The sequence below is a fragment of the Myxine glutinosa genome, chromosome 1, assembly GCF_964187855.1.
Source record: "Myxine glutinosa chromosome 1, kmMyxGlut1.1, whole genome shotgun sequence".
NCBI classification, from domain to species: Eukaryota; Metazoa; Chordata; class Myxini; order Myxiniformes; family Myxinidae; genus Myxine; species Myxine glutinosa.
The window spans coordinates 321577411-321595291 of record NC_136261.1 but is presented as its reverse complement, the minus strand read 5'-3'; positions in this window follow the sequence as shown (position 1 = coordinate 321595291).

The window sequence follows — 17881 nt, the reverse complement described above, 5'->3', positions numbered from 1 at the left end:
TGCCCGAGTCTCCTTCGGTAGGTCTCACACTGTGAGCCATCCAGGCAGAGCTCTTCCCCCCACCATCCCCAGAGTCCCCTTAGGTAGGTCTCACACTGTGAGCCATCTGGGCAAAACTCTTCCCTCCCCCCTGCCCGAGTCTCCTTAGGTAGGTCTCACACTGTGAGCCATACAGGCAGAACACTCCCCCCCCCTCCACTCTGCGCGAGTCTCCTTGGGTAGGGCTCACACTTTGAGCCATCCAGGCAGAACTCTTCCACACCCCCCCACTCCGCCCGAGTCTCCTTGGGCCATCTAGCCACCTAGGAAGAGCTCTCCCACACTCCCCCCCCCCCCCCTGCCCGAGTCTCCTGAGGTAGGTCTCACATTGTGAGCCTTCCAGGCAGAACTCTTCTCCCACCTCCCCCCCACCCCATCGCCCGAGTCTCCTAAGGTTGGTCTCACAATGTGAGCCATCCAGGCAGAACTCTTCCACCCACCCCCCCACTCCGCCCGAGTCTCCTTGGGTCGGTCTCACATTGTGAGCCATCTCGGCAGAACTCTTCCCACCCCCCTGCACAAGTCTCCTTAGGTAGGTCTCACACGGTGAGCCATCTGGGCAGAACTCTTCCCCACCCCCCACTCCACCCGTCTCCTTGGGTCGGTCTCACATTGTGAGCCATCCAGGCAGAGCTCTTCCCCCCACAATCCCCAGAGTCTCCTTAGGCAGGTCTCACACTGTGAGCCATCTGGGCAAAACTCTTCCCTCCCCCCTGCCCGAGTCTCCTTAGGGAGGTCTCACACTGTGAGCCATCTCGGCAGAACTCTTCCCTCCCCCCTGCCCGAGTCTCCTTGGATAGGTCTTACACTGTGAGCCATCTCGACAGAACTCTTACCACCCCCCTGCCCGAGTCTCCTTAGGTAGGTCTCACACTGTGAGCCATCTGGGCAGAACTCTCCCCCCCCACCATCCCCTGAGTCTCCTTAGGTAAGTCTCACACTTTGAGACATCCAGGCAGAACTCTTCCACACCCCCCACTCCGCCCGAGTCTCCTTGGGTAGGTCTCACATTGTGAGCCATCTAGGCAGACCTCTTCCCCCCTCCATCCCCCGAGTCTCCTCAGGTAGGTCTCACAATGTGAGCCATCTGGGCAGAACTCTTCCCTCCCCCCTGCCTGAGTCTCCTTCGGTAGGTCTCACACTGTGAGCCATCCAGGCAGAACTCTTCCCCCCCTCCCCCCCATCGCCCGAGTCTCCTTAGGTAGGTCTCACACTGTGAGCCATCTGGACAGAACTCTTCCCCCCACCATCCCCTGAGTCTCATTAGGTAGGTCTCACACTGTGAGCCATATAGGCAGAACACTTCCCCCGCCCCCCCCCCATTCTGCGCGAGTCTCCTTGGGTAGGGCTCACACTGTGAGCCATCTGGGCAGAACTCTTCCGCCCCACCCCCCTGCCCGAATCTCCTTGGGTAGGTCTCACATTGTGAGCCATCCAGGCAGAGCTCGTCCCCCCACCATCCCCAGAGTCTCCTTAGGTATGTCTTACACTGTGAGCCATCTGGGCAAAACTCTGCCCTCCCCCCTGCCCGAGTCTCCTTCGGTAGGTCTCACACTGTGAGCCATCCAGGCAGAACTCTTCCCTCCCCCCCCCCCCCCATCGCACGAGTCTCCTTTGGTAGGTCTCACACTGTGAGCCATCTGGGCAGAACTCTTCGCCCCCACTGCCCTTGTCTCCTTAGGTAGGTCTCACACTGTGAGCCATCCAGGCAGAACTCTTCCGCCCACCCCCCCACGGGTAGGTCTCACATTGTGGGCCATCTAGGCAGAGCTCTCCCCCACTCCCCCCCCCCCCACCCCCGCTGTCCGAGTCTCCTTAGGTAGGTCTCACACTTTGAGCCATCCAGGCAGAACTCTTCCGCCCACCCCCCCACGGGTAGGTCTCACATTGTGGGCCATCCAGACAGAGCTCTCCCCCACTCCCCCCCCCCCCCCCGCCCCCTGCCCGAGTCTCCTTAGGTAGGTCTCACACTGTGAGCCATCCAGGCAGAACTCTTCCACCCACCCCCCCACTCCGCCCGAGTCTCCTTGGGTCGGTCTCACATTGTGAGCCATCTAGGCAGAGCTCTCCCCCACTCCCCCCCCCCCCTGCCCGAGTCTCCTTAGGTCGGTCTCATACTGTGAGCCATCCAGGCAGAACTCTTCCCCACCCCCCACTCTGCCCGAGTCTCCTTGGGTAGGTCTTACACTGTGAGCCATCTCGGCAGAACTCTTCCCACCCCCCTGCCCGAGTCTCCTGAGGTAGGTCTCACACTGTGAGCCATCCAGGCAGAACTCTTCCACCACCCCCCACTCCACCCGAGTCTCCTTGGGTAGGTCTCACATTGTGAGCCATCCAGGCAGAGCTCTTCCCCCCACCATCCCCCGAGTCTCCTACGGTAGGTCTCACACTGTGAGCCATCCAGGCAGAACTCTTCCCCACCCCCCACTCTGCCCGAGTCTCCTTGGGTAGGTCTTACACTGTGAGCCATCTCGGCAGAACTCTTCCCACCCCCCTGCCCGAGTCTCCTGAGGTAGGTCTCACACTGTGAGCCATCCAGGCAGAACTCTTCCACCACCCCCCACTCCACCCGAGTCTCCTTGGGTAGGTCTCACATTGTGAGCCATCCAGGCAGAGCTCTTCCCCCCACCATCCCCAGAGTCTCCTTAGGTATGTCTCACACTGTGAGCCATCTGGGCAAAACTCTTCCCTCCCCCCTGCCCGAGTCTCCTTAGGTAGGTCTCACACTGTGAGCCATCTGGGCAGAACTCTTCCCTCCCTCCCCCCCATCGCTCGAGTCTCCTGAGGTAGGTCTCACACTGTGAGCCATCCAGGCAGAACTCTTCCACCACCCCCCACTCCACCCGAGTCTCCTTGGGTAGGTCTCGCATTGTGAGCCATCCAGGCAGAGCTCTTCCCCCCACCATCCCCCGAGTCTCCTTCGGTAGGTCTCACACTGTGAGCCATCCAGGCAGAACTCTTCCCCACCCCCCACTCTGCCCGAGTCTCCTTGGGTAGGTCTTACACTGTGAGCCATCTCGGCAGAACTCTTCCCACCCCCCTGCCCGAGTCTCCTGAGGTAGGTCTCACACTGTGAGCCATCCAGCCAGAACTCTTCCACCACCCCCCACTCCACCCGTCTCCTTGGGTAGGTCTCACATTGTGAGCCATCCAGGCAGAGCTCTTCCCCCCACCATCCCCAGAGTCTCCTTAGGTAGGTCTTACACTGTGAGCCATCTCGGCAGAACTCTTCCCACCCCCCTGCCCGAGTCTCCTTAGGTAGGTCTCACACTGTGAGCCATCTGGGCAGAACTCTTCCCCCCCACCATCCCCTGAGTCTCCTTAGGTAGGTCACACTGTGAGCCATCCAGGCAGAACTCTTCCCTCCCCCTCCATCGCCCGAGTCTCCTTAGGTAGGGCTCACATTGTGAGCCATCTAGGCAGAGCTCTTCCCCCCTCCATCCCCCGAGTGTCCTCAGGTAGGTCTCACAATGTGAGCCATCTGGGCAGAACTCTTCCCTCCCCCCTGCCTGAGTCTCCTTCGGTAGGTCTCACACTGTGAGCCATCCAGGCAGAACTCTTCCCCCCCTCCCCCCCCCCCCCCCATCGCCCGAGTCTCCTTAGGTAGGTCTCACACTGTGAGCCATCTGGACAGAACTCTTCCCCCTACCATCCCCTGAGTCTCATTAGGTAGGTCTCACACTTTGAGCCATCCAGGCAGAACTCTTCCACACACCCCCATCGCCCGAGTCTCCTTAGGTCGGTCTCGCACTGTGAGCCATTTGGGCAGAACTCATCGCCCCCACTGCCCGTGTCTCCTTAGGTAGGTCTCACACTGTGAGCCATCCAGGCAGAACTCTTCCACCCACCCCCCCACTCCGCCCGAGTCTCCTTGGGTAGGTCTTACATTGTGGGCCATCTAGGCAGAGCTCTTCCACCCCCCCCCCCCCCCCCACTCTGCGCGAGTCTCCTTGGGTAGGGCTCACGTTGTGAGCCATCTGGGCAGAACTCTTCACCCCCACCCCCAGCCTGAGTCTCCTTAGGTAGGTCTCACACTTTGAGCCATCCAGGCAGAACTCTTCCCCCCCTCCCCCCCCCCCCCCCATCGCCCGAGTCTCCTTAGGTAGGTCTCACACTGTGAGCCATCTGGGCAGAACTCTTCACCCCCACCATCCCCTGAGTCTCCTTAGGTAGGTCACACTGTGAGCCATCCAGGCAGAACTCTTCCCTCCCCCTCCATCGCCCGAGTCTCCTTAGGTAGGGCTCACATTGTGAGCCATCTAGGCAGAGCTCTTCCCCCCTCCATCCCCCGAGTGTCCTCAGGTAGGTCTCACAATGTGAGCCATCTGGGCAGAACTCTTCCCTCCCCCCTGCCTGAGTCTCCTTCGGTAGGTCTCACACTTTGAGCCATATAGGCAGAACACTTCCCCCCCCCCCCCCCCCCACTCTGCGCGAGTCTCCTTGGGTAGGGCTCACGTTGTGAGCCATCTGGGCAGAACTCTTCACCCCCACCCCCAGCCTGAGTCTCCTTAGGTAGGTCTCACACTTTGAGCCATCCAGGCAGAACTCTTCCACACACCCCCATCGCCCGAGTCTCCTTAGGTCGGTCTCGCACTGTGAGCCATTTGGGCAGAACTCATCGCCCCCACTGCCCGTGTCTCCTTAGGTAGGTCTCACACTGTGAGCCATCCAGGCAGAACTCTTCCACCCACCCCCCCACTCCGCCCGAGTCTCCTTGGGTAGGTCTTACATTGTGGGCCATCTAGGCAGAGCTCTTCCACCCCCCCCCCCCCCCCCACTCTGCCCGAGCCTCCTTGGGTAGGTCTCACTGTGAGCCATCTGGGCAGAACTCTTCCCCGCCCCCTGACCGGGTCTCCTGAGGTAGGTCTCACACTGTGAGCCATCCAGGCAGAACTCTTCCACCCCCCCCCCCCACTCCACCCGAGTGTCCTTGGGTAGGGCTCACATTGTGAGCCATCGAGGCAGAGATCTTCCCCCCACCATCCCCCGAGTCTCCTTCGGTACGTCTCACACTGTGAGCCATCTGGGCAGAACTCTTCCGCCCCACCCCCCTGCCCGAGTCTCCTTGGGTAGGTCTCACATTGTGAGCCATCCAGGCAGAGCTCGTCCCCCCACCATCCCCAGAGTCTCCTTAGGTTTGTCTCACACTGTGAGCCATCTGGGTAAAACTCTTCCCTCCCCCCTGCCCGAGTCTCCTTCGGTAGGTCTCACACTGTGAGCCATCCAGGCAGAACTCTTCCCTCCCCTCCCCCCCATCGCACGAGTCTCCTTAGGTAGGTCTCACACTGTGAGCCATCTGGGCAGAACTCTTCCCCCCCCCCCCCTGCCCGAGTCTCCTGAGGTAGGTCTCACATTGTGAGCCATCTAGGCAGAGCTCTCCTCCACTCCCCCCCCCCCCCCCCCTGCCCGAGTCTCCTTAGGTAGGTCTCACACTTTGAGCCATCCAGGCAGAACTCTTCCACCCCCCCACCCCCCCCTACTCCGCCCGAGTCTCCTTGGGTCGAGCTCACATTGTGAGCCATCTAGGCAGAGCTCTCCTCCACTCCCCCGCCCCCCCCTGCCCGAGTCTCCTTAGGTAGGTCTCACACTTTGAGCCATCCAGGCAGAACTCTTCCCTCCCTCCCCCCCATTGCCCGAGTCTCCTTAGGTAGGACTCACACTGTGAGCCATCCAGGCAGAACTCTTCCACCCACCCCCCCCACTCCGCCCGAGTCTCCTTGGGTCGGTCTCACATTGTGAGCCATCTAGGCAGAGCTCTCCCCCACTCCCCCCGCCCCCCTGCCCGAGTCTCCTTAGGTAGGTCTCACACTTTGAGCCATCCAGACAGAGCTCTCCCCCACTCCCCCCCCCCCCCGCCCCCTGCCCGAGTCTCCTTAGGTAGGTCTCACACTGTGAGCCATCCAGGCAGAACTCTTCCACCCACCCCCCCACTCCGCCCGAGTCTCCTTGGGTAGGGCTCACATTGTGAGCCATCGAGGCAGAGCTCTTCCCCCCACCATCCCCGGAGTCTCCTTCGGTACGTCTCACACTGTGAGCCATCTGGGCAGAACTCTTCGCCCCCACCATCCCCCGAGTCTCCTTAGGTAGGTCTCACACTGTGAGCCATCTGGGCAAAACTCTTCCCTCCCCCCTGCCCGAGTCTCCTTAGGTAGGTCTCACACTGTGAGCCATCTCGGCAGAACTCTTCCCTCCCCCCTGCCCGAGTCTCCTTGGATAGGTCTTACACTGTGAGCCATCTCGGCAGAACTCTTCCCACCCCCCTGCCCGAGTCTCCTTTGGTAGGTCTCACACTGTGAGCCATCTGGGCAGAACTCTTCCCCCCCACCATCCCCTGAGTCTCCTTAGGTAGGTCTCACACTTTGAGCCATCCAGGCAGAACTCTTCCACACCCCCCACTCCGCCCGAGTCTCCTTGGGTAGGTCTCACATTGTGAGCCATCTAGGCAGACCTCTTCCCCCCTCCATCCCCCGAGTCTCCTCAGGTAGGTCTCACACTGAGCCATCTGGGCAAAACTCTTCCCTCCCCCCTGCCCGAGTCTCCTTCGGTAGGTCTCACACTGTGAGCCATCCAGGCAGAACTCTTCCCTCCCCTCCCCCCCATCGCACGAGTCTCCTTAGGTAGGTCTCACACTGTGAGCCATCTGGGCAGAACTCTCCCCCCCCCCCCCCCTGCCCGAGTCTCCTGAGGTAGGTCTCACACTGTGAGCCATCCAGGCAGAACTCTTCCCCACCCCCCACTCTGCCCGAGTCTCCTTGGGTAGGTCTTACACTGTGAGCCATATGGACAGAACTCTTCCCCCCACCATCCCCTGAGTCTCCTTAGGTAGGACTCACACTGTGAGCCATACAGGCAGGACACTTCCCCCCCCCCCCCCACTCTGCGCGAGTCTCCTTGGGTAGGGCTCACACTGTGAGCCATCTGGGCAGAACTCTTCACCCCCACCCCCAGCCTGAGTCTCCTTAGGTAGGTCTCACACTTTGAGCCATCCAGGCAGAACTCTTCCACACCCCCCCACTCCGCCCGAGTCTCCTTGGGTCGATCTCACATTGTGAGCCATCTAGGCAGAGCTCTCCTCCACTCCCCCCCCCCCCCCCCTGTCCGAGTCTCCTTAGGTAGGTCTCACACTTTGAGCCATCCAGGCAGAACTCTTCCACCCCCCTCCCCCCCCCCCCCCCACTCTGCACGAGTCTCCTTGGGTAGGTCTCACTGTGAGCCATCCAGGCAGAACTCTTCCACCTCCCCCCCCCCCCACTCCACCCGAGTCTCCTTGGGTAGGGCTCACATTGTGAGCCATCGAGGCAGAGCTCTTCCCCCCACCATCCCCCGAGTCTCCTTCGGTACGTCGCACACTGTGAGCCATCTGGGCAGAACTCTTCGCCCCCACCATCCCCCGAGTCTCCTTAGGTAGGTCTCACACTGTGAGCCATCTGGGCAGAACTCTTCCGCCCCACCCCCCTGCCCGAGTCTCCTTGGGTAGGTCTCACATTGTGAGCCATCCAGGCAGAGCTCGTCCCCCCACCATCCCCAGAGTCTCCTTAGGTATGTCTCACACTGTGAGCCATCTGGGCAAAACTCTTCCCTCCCCCCTGCCCGAGTCTCCTTCGGTAGGTCTCACGCTGTGAGCCATCCAGGCAGGACTCTTCCCTCCCCTCCCCCCCACTCCGCCCGAGTCTCCTTGGGTCGGTCTCACATTGTGAGCCATCTAGGCAGAGCTCTCCCCCACTCCCCCCCCCCCCCCTGCCCGAGTCTCCTTAGGTAGGTCTCACACTTTGAGCCATCCAGGCAGAGCTCTCCCCCACTCCCCCCCCCCCCGCCCCCTGCCCGAGTCTCCTTAGGTAGGTCTCACACTGTGAGCCATCCAGGCAGAACTCTTCCACCCACCCCCCCACTCCGCCCGAGTCTCCTTGGGTAGGTCTCACATTGTGAGCCATCTAGGCAGACCTCTTCCCCCCTCCATCCCCCGAGTCTCGTCAGGTAGGTCTCACACTGAGCCATCTGGGCAAAACTCTTCCCTCCCCCCTGCCCGAGTCTCCTTCGGTAGGTCTCACACTGTGAGCCATCCAGGCAAAACTCTTCCCTCCCCTCCCCCCCATCGCACGTGTCTCCTTAGGTAGGTCTCACACTGTGAGCCATCTGGGCAGAACTCTCCCCCCCCCCCTGCCCGAGTCTCCTGAGGTAGGTCTCACACTTTGAGCCATCCAGGCAGAACTCTTCCCCACCCCCCACTCTGCCCGAGTCTCCTTGGGTAGGTCTTACACTGTGAGCCATATGGACAGAACTCTTCCCCCCACCATCCCCTGAGTCTCCTTAGGTAGGACTCACACTGTGAGCCATACAGGCAGAACACTCCCCCCCCCCCACTCTGCGTGAGTCTCCTTGGGTAGGGCTCACACTGTGAGCCATCTGGGCAGACTCTTCACCCCCACCCCCAGCCTGAGTCTCCTTAGGTAGGTCTCACACTTTGAGCCATCCAGACAGAACTCTTCCACACCCCCCCACTCCGCCCGAGTCTCCTTGGGTCGATCTCACACTGTGAGCCATCCAGGCAGAGCTCTCCTCCACTCCCCCCCCCCCCCTGCCCAAGTCTCCTTAGGTAGGTCTCACACTTTGAGCCATCCAGGCAGAACTCTTCTCTCCCTCCCCCCCATTGCCCGAGTCTCCTTAGGTAGGACTCACACTGTGAGCCATCCAGGCAGAACTCTTCCACCCACCCCCCCACTCCGCCCGAGTCTCCTTGGGTGGGTCTCACATTGTGAGCCATCTGGGCAGAACTCTTCCCCCCGCCCCCCCCCCACTCCGCCCGAGTCTCCTTAGGTAGGTCTCAAACTGTGAGCCATCCAGGCAGAGCTCTTCCCCCCACCATCCCCATAGTCTCCTGAGGTATGTCTCACACTGTGAGCCATCTGGGCAAAACTCTTCCCTCCCCCCTGCCCGAGTCTCCTTAGGTAGGTCTCACACTGTGAGCCATCTGGGCAGAACTCTTCCCTCCCTCCCCCCCATCGCTCGAGTCTCCTGAGGTAGGTCTCACACTGTGAGCCATCCAGGCAGAACTCTTCCACCACCCCCCACTCCACCCGAGTCTCCTTGGGTAGGTCCCACATAGTGAGCCATCCAGGCAGAGCTCTTCCCACCACCATCCCCCGAGTCTCCTTCGGTAGGTCTCACACTGTGAGCCATCCAGGCAGAACTCTTCCCCACCCCCCACTCTGCCTGAGTCTCCTTGGGTAGGTCTTACACTGTGAGCCATCTCGGCAGAACTCTTCCCACCCCCCTGCCCGAGTCTCCTGAGGTAGGTCTCACACTGTGAGCCATCCAGCCAGAACTCTTCCACCACCCCCCACTCCACCCGTCTCCTTGGGTAGGTCTCACATTGTGAGCCATCCAGGCAGAGCTCTTCCCCCCACCATCCCCAGAGTCTCCTTAGGTAGGTCTTACACTGTGAGCTATCTCGGCAGAACTCTTCCCACCCCCCTGCCCGAGTCTCCTTAGGTAGGTCTCACACTGTGAGCCATCTGGGCAGAACTCTTCCCCCCCCCCCCACCATCCCCTGAGTCTCCTTAGGTAGGTCACACTGTGAGCCATCCAGGCAGAACTCTTCCCTCCCCCTCCATCGCCCGAGTCTCCTTAGGTAGGGCTCACATTGTGAGCCATCTAGGCAGAGCTCTTCCCCCCTCCATCCCCCGAGTGTCCTCAGGTAGGTCTCACAATGTGAGCCATCTGGGCAGAACTCTTCCCTCCCCCCTGCCTGAGTCTCCTTCGGTAGGTCTCACACTGTGAGCCATCCAGGCAGAACTCTTCCCCCCCTCCCCCCCCCCCCATCGCCCGAGTCTCCTTAGGTAGGTCTCACACTGTGAGCCATCTGGACAGAACTCTTCCCCCCACCATCCCCTGAGTCTCATCAGGTAGGTCTCACACTGTGAGCCATATAGGAAGAACACTTCCACACACCCCCATCGCCCGAGTCTCCTTAGGTCGGTCTCGCATTGTGAGCCATTTGGGCAGAACTCTTCGCCCCCACTGCCCGTGTCTCCTTAGGTAGGTCTCACACTGTGAGCCATCCAGGCAGAACTCTTCCACCCACCCCCCCACTCCACCCGAGTCTCCTTGGGTAGGTCTCACATTGTGGGCCATCTAGGCAGAGCTCTCCCCCACTCCCCCCGCCCCCCCTGTCCGAGTCTCCTTAGGTAGGTCTCACACTGTGAGCCATCCAGGCAGAACTCTTCCACCCACCCCCCCACTCCACCCGAGTCTCCTTGGGTAGGTCTCACATTGTGGGCCATCTAGGCAGAGCTCTCCCCCACTCCCCCCGCCCCCTGCCCGAGTCTCCTTAGGTCGGTCTCACACTGTGAGCCATCTGGGCAGAACTCTTCCCCCCCCCCCCCCCACTCCGCCCGAGTCTCCTTAGGTAGGTCTCACACTGTGAGCCATCTGGGCAGAACTCTTCCCCCCCCCCCCCACTCCGCCCGAGTCTCCTTAGGTAGGTCTCACACTGTGAGCCATCCAGGCAGAGCTCTTCCCCCCACCATCCCCATAGTCTCCTGAGGTATGTCTCACACTGTGAGCCATCTGGGCAAAACTCTTCCCTCCCCCCTGCCCGAGTCTCCTTAGGTAGGTCTCACACTGTGAGCCATCTGGGCAGAACTCTTCCCTCCCTCCCCCCCATCGCTCGAGTCTCCTGAGGTAGGTCTCACACTGTGAGCCATCCAGGCAGAACTCTTCCACCACCCCCCACTCCACCCAAGTCTCCTTGGGTAGGTCCCACATAGTGAGCCATCCAGGCAGAGCTCTTCCCCCCACCATCCCCCGAGTCTCCTTCGGTAGGTCTCACACTGTGAGCCATCCAGGCAGAACTCTTCCCCACCCCCCACTCTGCCCGAGTCTCCTTGGGTAGTTCTTACACTGTGAGCCATCTCGGCAGAACTCTTCCCACCCCCCTGCCCGAGTCTCCTGAGGTAGGTCTCACACTGTGAGCCATCCAGCCAGAACTCTTCCACCACCCCCCACTCCACCCGTCTCCTTGGGTAGGTCTCACATTGTGAGCCATCCAGGCAGAGCTCTTCCCCCCACCATCCCCAGAGTCTCCTTAGGTTGGTCTTACACTGTGAGCCATCTCGGCAGAACTCTTCCACCCCCCTGCCCGAGTCTCCTTAGGTAGGTCTCACACTGTGAGCCATCTGGGCAGAACTCTTCCCCCCCACCATCCCCTGAGTCTCCTTAGGTAGGTCACACTGTGAGCCATCCAGGCAGAACTCTTCCCTCCCCCTCCATCGCCCGAGTCTCCTTAGGTAGGGCTCACATTGTGAGCCATCTAGCAGAGCTCTTCCCCCCTCCATCCCCCGAGTGTCCTCAGGTAGGTCTCACAATGTGAGCCATCTGGCAGAACTCTTCCCTCCACCCTGCCTGAGTCTCCTTCGGTAGGTCTCACACTGTGAGCCATCCAGGCAGAACTCTTCCCCCCCTCCCCCCCCCCCCCCATCGCCCGAGTCTCCTTAGGTAGGTCTCACACTGTGAGCCATCTGGACAGAACTCTTCCCCCCACCATCCCCTGAGTCTCATTAGGTAGGTCTCACACTGTGAGCCATATAGGCAGAACACTTCCACACACCCCCATCGCCCGAGTCTCCTTAGGTCGGTCTCAGCATTGTGAGCCATTTGGGCAGAACTCTTCGCCCCCACTGCCCGTGTCTCCTTAGGTAGGTCTCACAGTGTGAGCCATCCAGGCAGAACTCTTCCACCCACCCCCCCCCCCCACTCCACCCGAGTCTCCTTGGGTAGGTCTCACATTGTGGGCCATCTAGGCAGAGCTCTCCCCCACTCCCCCCGCCCCCCTGTCCGAGTCTCCTTAGGTAGGTCTCACACTTTGAGCCATCCAGGCAGAACTCTTCCACCCCCCCCCCCCCCACTCCGCCCGAGTCTCCTTGGGTAGGTCTCACTGTCAGCCATCTGGGCAGAACTCTTCCCCGCCCCTGCCCGGGTCTCCTGAGGTAGGTCTCACATTGTGAGCCATCCAGGCAGAACTCTTCCACCCCCCCCCCCATTCCACCCGAGTCTCCTTGGGTAGGGCTCACATTGTGAGCCATCGAGGCAGAGCTCTTCCCCCCACCATCCCCCGAGTCTCCTTCGGTACGTCTCACACTGTGAGCCATCTGGGCAGAACTCTTCGCCCCCACCATCCCCCGAGTCTCCTTAGGTAGGTCTCACACTGTGAGCCATCTGGGCAGAACTCTTCCGCCCCACCCCCCTGCCCGAGTCTCCTTGGGTAGGTCTCACATTGTGAGCCATCCAGGCAGAGCTCGTCCCCCCACCATCCCCAGAGTCTCCTTAGGTATGTCTCACACTGTGAGCCATCTGGGCAAAACTCTTCCCTCCCCCCTGCCCGAGTCTCCTTCGGTAGGTCTCACACTGTGAGCCATCTGGGCAGAACTCTTCCCTCCCTCCCCCCCATCGCTCGAGTCTCCTTAGGTAGGTCTCACACTGTGAGCCATCCAGGCAGAACTCTTCCCCACCCCCCACTCTGCCCGAGTCTCCTTGGGTAGGTCTTGCACTGTGAGCCATCTCGGCAGAACTCTTCCCACCCCCCTGCCCGAGTCTCCTTAGGTAGGTCTCACACTGTGAGCCATCCAGGCAGAGCTCTTCCCCCACCATCCCCAGAGTCTCCTTAGGGAGGTCTCACACTGTGAGCCATCTGGGCAAAACTCTTCCCTCCCCCCCTGCCCGAGTCTCCTTAGGTAGGTCTCACACTGTGAGCCATCTCGGCAGAACTCTTCCCTCCCCCCTAGGCGAGTCTCCTTGGATAGGTCTTACACTGTGAGCCATCTCGGCAGAACTCTTCCCACCCCCCTGCCCGAGTCTCCTTTGGTAGGTCTCACACTGTGAGCCATCTGGGCAGAACTCTTCCCCCCCCACCATCCCCTGAGTCTCCTTAGGTAGGTCTCACACTTTGAGCCATCCAGGCAGAACTCTTCCACACCCCCCACTCCGCCCGAGTCTCCTTGGGTAGGTCTCACATTGTGAGCCATCTAGGCAGACCTCTTCCCCCCTCCATCCCCCGAGTCTCCTCAGGTAGGTCTCACACTGAGCCATCTGGGCAAAACTCTTCCCTCCCCCCTGCCCGAGTCTCCTTCGGTAGGTCTCACACTGTGAGCCATCCAGGCAGAACTCTTCCCTCCCCTCCCCCCCCATCGCACGAGTCTCCTTAGGTAGGTCTCACACTGTGAGCCATCTGGGCAGAACTCTTCCCTCCCTCCCCCCCATCGCACGAGTCTCCTTGGGTAGGTCTTACACTGTGAGCCATATGGACAGAACTCTTCCCCCCACCATCCCCTGAGTCTCCTTAGGTAGGACTCACACTGTGAGCCATACAGGCAGAACACTTCCCCCCCCCCCCCCCCACTCTGCGCGAGTCTCCTTGGGTAGGGCTCACACTGTGAGCCATCTGGGCAGAACTCTTCACCCCCCACCCCCAGCCTGAGTCTCCTTAGGTAGGTCTCACACTGTGAGCCATCTCGGCAGAACTCTTCCTCCCCCTGCCCGAGTCTCCTTGGATAGGTCTTACACTGTGAGCCATCTCGGCAGAACTCTTCCCACCCCCCTGCCCGAGTCTCCTTTGGTAGGTCTCACACTGTGAGCCATCTGGGCAGAACTCTTCCCCCCCACCATCCCCTGAGTCTCCTTAGGTAGGTCTCACACTTTGAGCCATCCAGGCAGAACTCTTCCACACCCCCCACTCCGCCCGAGTCTCCTTGGGTAGGTCTCACATTGTGAGCCATCTAGGCAGACCTCTTCCCCCCTCCATCCCCCGAGTCTCCTCAGGTCGGTCTCACACTGAGCCATCTGGGCAAAACTCTTCCCTCCCCCCTGCCCGAGTCTCCTTCGGTAGGTCTCACACTGTGAGCCATCCAGGCAGAACTCTTCCCTCCCCTCCCCCCCATCGCACGAGTCTCCTTAGGTAGGTCTCACACTGTGAGCCATCCAGGCAGAACTCTTCCCCACCCCCCACTCTGCCCGAGTCTCCTTGGGTAGGTCTTACACTGTGAGCCATATGGACAGAACTCTTCCCCCCACCATCCCCTGAGTCTCCTTAGGTAGGACTCACACTGAGCCATACAGGCAGAACACTTCCCCCCCCCCCCCCCCACTCTGCGCGAGTCTCCTTGGGTAGGGCTCACACTGTGAGCCATCTGGGCAGAACTCTTAACCCCCACCCCCAGCCTGAGTCTCCTTAGGTAGGTCTCACACTTTGAGCCATCCAGGCAGAACTCTTCCACACCCCCCCCACTCCGCCCAAGTCTCCTTGGGTCGATCTCACATTGTGAGCCATCTAGGCAGAGCTCTCCTACACTCCCCCCCCCCCCCCTGTCCGAGTCTCCTTAGGTAGGTCTCACACTTTGAGCCATCCAGGCAGAACTCTTCCACCCCCCTCCCCCCCCCCCCCCCCCCCCACTCTGCCCGAGTCTCCTTGGGTAGGTCTCACTGTGAGCCATCTGGGCAGAACTCTTCCCCGCCCCCTGCCCGGGTCTCCTGAGGTAGGTCTCACACTGTGAGCCATCCAGGCAGAACTCTTCCACCCCCACCCCCGCCCACTCCACCCGAGTCTCCTTGGGTAGGGCTCACATTGTGAGCCATCGAGGCAGAGCTCTTCCCCCCACCATCCCCCGAGTCTCCTTCGGTACGTCGCACACTGTGAGCCATCTGGGCAGAACTCTTCGCCCCCACCATCCCCCGAGTCTCCTTAGGTAGGTCTCACACTGTGAGCCATCTGGGCAGAACTCTTCCGCCCCACCCCCCTGCCCGAGTCTCCTTGGGTAGGTCTCACATTGTGAGCCATCCAGGCAGAGCTCGTCCCCCCACCATCCCCAGAGTCTCCTTATGTATGTCTCACACTGTGAGCCATCTGGGCAAAACTCTTCCCTCCCCCCTGCCCGAGTCTCCTTCGGTAGGTCTCACGCTGTGAGCCATCCAGGCAGGACTCTTCCCTCCCCTCCCCCCCACTCCGCCCGAGTCTCCTTGGGTCGATCTCACACTGTGAGCCATCTAGGCAGAGCTCTCCTCCACTCCCCCCCCCCCCCTGCCCGAGTCTCCTTAGGTAGGTCTCACACTTTGAGCCATCCAGGCAGAACTCTTCCCTCCCTCCCCCCCATTGCCCGAGTCTCCTTAGGTAGGACTCACAATGTGAGCCATCCAGGCAGAACTCTTCCACCCACCCCCCCACTCCGCCCGAGTCTCCTTGGGTCGGTCTCACATTGTGAGCCATCTAGGCAGAGCTCTCCCCCACTCCCCCCCCCCTGCCCGAGTCTCCTTAGGTAGGTCTCACACTTTGAGCCATCCAGACAGAGCTCTCCCCCACTCCCCCCCCCCCGCCCCCTGCCCGAGTCTCCTTAGGTAGGTCTCACACTGTGAGCCATCCAGGCAGAACTCTTCCACCCACCCCCCCCCCACTCCGCCCGAGTCTCCTTGGGTCGGTCCTCACATTGTGAGCCATCTAGGCAGAGCTCTCCCCCACTCCCCCCCCCCCCCTGCCCGAGTCTCCTTAGGTAGGTCTCACACTTTGAGCCATCCAGGCAGAGCTCTCCCCCACTCCCCCCCCCCCCCCGCCCCCTGCCCGAGTCTCCTTAGGTCGGTCTCATACTGTGAGCCATCCAGGCAGAACTCTTCCCTCCCCTCCCCCCCATCGCACGAGTCTCCTTAGGTAGGTCTCACACTGTGAGCCATCTGGGCAGAACTCTTCCCCCCCCCCCCCCCACTCCGCCCGAGTCTCCTTAGGTAGGTCTCACACTGTGAGCCATCTGGGCAGAACTCTTCCCCCCCCCCCTACTCCGCCCGAGTCTCCTTGGGTAGGTCTCACATTGTGAGCCATCCAGGCAGAGCTCTTCCCCCCACCATCCCCAGAGTCTCCTTAGGTATGTCTCACACTGTGAGCCATCTGGGCAAAACTCTTCCCTCCCCCCTGCCCGAGTCTCCTTAGGTAGGTCTCACACTGTGAGCCATCTGGGAAGAACTCTTCCCTCCCTCCCCCCCATCGCTCGAGTCTCCTGAGGTAGGTCTCACACTGTGAGCCATCCAGGCAGAACTCTTCCACCACCCCCCACTCCACCCGAGTCTCCTTGGGTAGGTCTCACATTGTGAGCCATCCAGGCAGAGCTCTTCCCCCCACCATCCCCCGAGTCTCCTTCGGTAGGTCTCACACTGTGAGCCATCCAGGCAGAACTCTTCCCCACCCCCCACTCTGCCCGAGTCTCCTTGGGTAGGTCTTACACTGTGAGCCATCTCGGCAGAACTCTTCCCACCCCCCTGCCCGAGCCTCCTGAGGTAGGTCTCACTGTGAGCCATCCAGCCAGAACTCTTCCACCACCCCCCACTCCACCCGTCTCCTTGGGTAGGTCTCACATTGTGAGCCATCCAGGCAGAGCTCTTCCCCCCACCATCCCCAGAGTCTCCTTAGGTAGGTCTTACACTGTGAGCCATCTCGGCAGAACTCTTCCCACCCCCCTGCCCGAGTCTCCTTAGGTAGGTCTCACACTGTGAGCCATCTGGGCAGAACTCTTCCCCCCCACCATCCCCTGAGTCTCCTTAGGTAGGTCACACTGTGAGCCATCCAGGCAGAACTCTTCCCTCCCCCTCCATCGCCCGAGTCTCCTTCGGTAGGGCTCACATTGTGAGCCATCTAGGCAGAGCTCTTCCCCCCTCCATCCCCCGAGTGTCCTCAGGTAGGTCTCACAATGTGAGCCATCTGGGCAGAACTCTTCCCTCCCCCTGCCTGAGTCTCCTTCGGTAGGTCTCACAATGTGAGCCATCCAGGCAGAACTCTTCCCCCCCTCCCCCCCCCCCCCATCGCCCGAGTCTCCTTAGGTAGGTCTCACACTGTGAGCCATCTGGACAGAACTCTTCCCCCCACCATCCCCTGAGTCTCATTAGGTAGGTCTCACACTGTGAGCCATATAGGCAGAACACTTCCCCCCCCCCCCCCCCCACTCTGCACGAGTCTCCTTGGGTAGGGCTCACATTGTGAGCCATCTGGGCAGAACTCTTCACCCCCCTCCCCCCCCCCCCCCCATCGCCCGAGTCTCCTTAGGTAGGTCTCACACTGTGAGCCATCTGGGCAGAACTCTTCACCCCCACCCCCAGCCTGAGTCTCCTTAGGTAGGTCTCACACTTTGAGCCATATAGGCAGAACACTTCCCCTCCCCCCCCCCCCCCCCCCCACTCTGCGCGAGTCTCCTTGGGTAGGGCTCACATTGTGAGCCATCTGGGCAGAACTCTTCACCCCCACCCCCAGCCTGAGTCTCCTTAGGTAGGTCTCACACTTTGAGCCATCCAGGCAGAACTCTTCCACACACCCCCATCGCCCGAGTCTCCTTAGGTCGGTCTCGCACTGTGAGCCATTTGGGCAGAACTCATCGCCCCCACTGCCCGTGTCTCCTTAGGTAGGTCTCACACTGTGAGCCATCCAGGCAGAACTCTTCCCCACCCCCCACTCTGCCCGAGTCTCCTTGGGTAGGTCTTACACTGTGAGCCATATGGACAGAACTCTTCCCCCCACCATCCCCTGAGTCTCCTTACGTAGGACTCACACTGTGAGCCATACAGGCAGAGCACTCCCCCCCCCCCCCCCCCACTCTGCGCGAGTCTCCTTGGGTAGGTCTCACAATGTGAGCCATCTGGGCAGAACTCTTCACCCCCACCCCCAGCCTGAGTCTCCTTAGGTAGGTCTCACACTTTGAGCCATCTAGGCAGAGCTCTCCTCCACTCCCCCCCCCCCCCTGCCCGAGTCTCCTTAGGTAGGTCTCACACTTTGAGCCATCCAGGCATAACTCTTCCACCCCCCCCTACTCCGCCCGAGTCT